Here is a 2,983-nt window from a genome sequence, read left to right as displayed (position 1 = left end):
CATTTGCTACAAATTGTGCAAGAAATGACTATACTTTCTATTTATGATTTTCCACCTCCTGATTACTCTTCCTCCTACCCAACCAGATGTCTATTTCCACTATTCTAATGCAGCTCCTAATAAGTCACCAATAACCTCAAATACCTAAATACTACAGACACATTTCAGCACTAGTCTTACTATAGATCCCAGTGACAATCGATCATTCGGCCTCCCCCACTGCCCCTTATCCTAGGACCCTGCAGTTTTCTAAGTTTTGCTACTTCCTGAGCTACCGTTCTGTCTGCCGCACCCCACCCCCGCCCCCCGCCCCACCGGGCTCTAACCCTCTCTATTCTACCACAGATGATCCCACCCATTTCTGTGGCTTCAGTTACCATGAAACATGACTGTGACCTCCAAATCTCCAGTCCACACCACTTTTTTGAGCTCTAAACTAGTATACACAATCGTTGTTCTCTCAACATGTCCATGTGATGTCTGACAGGCATATCAGCCTCAACATGTCCACGGATGAGTCCGTGACTTTCTTCCACACCAGTCCTCTCCTTTCCTCCACCTTATCAAACTTCATTAACCTGTTGCTCAGGCCATAATAACCTGAGGGTCATGACTCGACCTCTTCATTGTTCACCCCTGACATCCTAACATCTTCAAGTCCAAATGATTCTGCCTCTGAGGTATTTTTGGAACTATTCACTTCTTCCTACTGCCACTGGTCCAAATAACCATCATCTCTTGCCTGGACAAATACTAGTCTCCCTGCTTCCACTCTTGCCCCTCTAAAATCCATTTTCCACCCAGCACCCAGAAACAGTTTCTTGAAATATATATCTGATCATAACCTTCTTTGGCTTGTAATCTTCCATACACTGTCCCACCCTTAGAATCAAAACCAAACATCACATTGTAACCTGCACTACAAGGCCCTGTGATCTGGCCGGTGCCGATCATCCCAACTTCCCATCCCCTCTCGTCTTCCTTGTTTGTACTCTACCCACCGTACCTTCCTTGAGTTCCTCCCAAATCCTGATCACCCTCCTGGCGAACTCCTCGCACCGGCTCTCCTCACTCCCTCTACATCTGCAGGCCTGGCCCCTTTGTGTCACCCAGGTCCCAGCTCAAATGTTTAAGTCCCCTCAGGGAGACTCAATCTAAAGTAGCCTTTCCCCAACACCAACTCTGTTTGCATCATCATGCTTACCACCGTCTGAAATTACATAGATAATCTGTTTACTTGTTTATATGTTTCCATCTACTTACATAAAAAGTTCTTGAATGCAGAGAGCTTGCATGTTTTTGTCACCTTTCTGTCCTCAGTGAGAACAATGCGTGGCACTAACAGTTGCTCAATACAATGAGTCAAATGCAAATACCCTGATGCAGGCATAGAAAGATGGAGGGTTGGATTCAGGAGATCCAGATTTAAACATGATCTATACCACTTAATAGATGTGTCTTTTAGCAAGTTAGTAATTTCCTCATCTGAAATATGTGGGTAACAATGGTATCTTCTGTACAGAGCTGCTGCAGAGATAAAATGAGAAAAAAGTCCTAAACACTTGGCACTGTGACTAGCATACAATAAAAGCTTAATAAATACTACTAGCTAGTATATATCTATACTAGATTATACTATAATTATAGGCTTTAGATTCTCTAGACCAAATTACAAACACACACACACACACACACACACACACGGGTGTTCATCTTCACTTCGTTTAATGGTTCTATTGTTTTGTTTTGAGACTTCAACTTGTGTGTTATCAATATCATATCTCAAGAGAATAGTCGGAGTAATATTCTCTGACTAGTTCCTAGCACACACCAGCACAGGTATGAGCTTTATAAACCACTTTAAGTGATTTAACTGAAAATATAAATATTTCCCTCCAGTATAATACAGTGTTTTCACGCAGCCTCCATTCCATCTACTTCCTCAGAGGTCTGTGAATAGTAAATACGCACAGGTCTACACAAATATCTCACATGTTGAAGGGCCTAGGCTAAATCATCTCTGCACTCATTATAAAACCCTGTGAGCACAGGTTAAAGAAGTAACCCCCAGTATGACAAAAATACACCCCTTTTACAACACATAATGGCTGGAACAATTCAATCTTTATCATTTATTATTTTTATTTGGACAACATATATACATATGTACAAAATACCTACTGTCAGAATCCTCTTTTATAATTTCGTTTGATTTACAAAAACGGGACAGCAAAATAACTTAGGTCACTAATACTGTACAAAAATAAAACTGATTAAACAGTTGTAAAGATCAGTATCTTACAGTGTTACAGATCGTTCATCTGTTGTGAAAGAACATCTCAATCTACCCAGAGTGATGAGTACTGTGCTAAATCTACCTGCAAACTGACAACTAATCAGTTTCTGTAATTATAACTACCAAATATAATTCTCAAAAGAAGCATGATGTAGGGCTACACCTTAAAGCCAGGGCATCGTTCCACAGTGGTGAAGGGCTTTCTTCTTGCCTAACCAAGGAGAGGAGTTATCTTAACTCTAAAACTATTAATTTTCCAGAATATAACAACTACTTACAGTATTAGATAAAACAATTTTTCTTTCTTTTTAAACACCTGCAATAGTCTTTCAAAAAATTCAGTTTGGTTAAAAAAGTAAACAAAAATTACTATCCTGCATTTGGATTTTTTTAAGTTAAATCCATGGTCTTTTTAATATAAAAAGTAATTGTTTCATAGTTTTAGTGTTCAATGAACTCTAGTAGTCCTATTTGAACCATATCTTGATAGAGTAAATCTAATTAGAATGCTGGTTCCTGTTTTGTGACATTTTAAAACAGGATTTATCACAAAGAATAAAAAGCCTTGAGTTTATACGTTATGTTACTGTAACATATAAGAGAATATCAAATGTGTATTCTTCAACAACTTGAAAAGGCAAGTAGCAACTTTTTTGGGGAAGTAAATTGTGCATTTTTTTTTTTAAA

The sequence above is a fragment of the Hippopotamus amphibius genome, chromosome 2 (assembly GCF_030028045.1).
Source record: "Hippopotamus amphibius kiboko isolate mHipAmp2 chromosome 2, mHipAmp2.hap2, whole genome shotgun sequence".
Classification (NCBI taxonomy): domain Eukaryota; kingdom Metazoa; phylum Chordata; class Mammalia; order Artiodactyla; family Hippopotamidae; genus Hippopotamus; species Hippopotamus amphibius.
The sequence above is the reverse complement of the archived record's forward strand: the minus strand, read 5'-3'. Positions refer to the sequence as shown.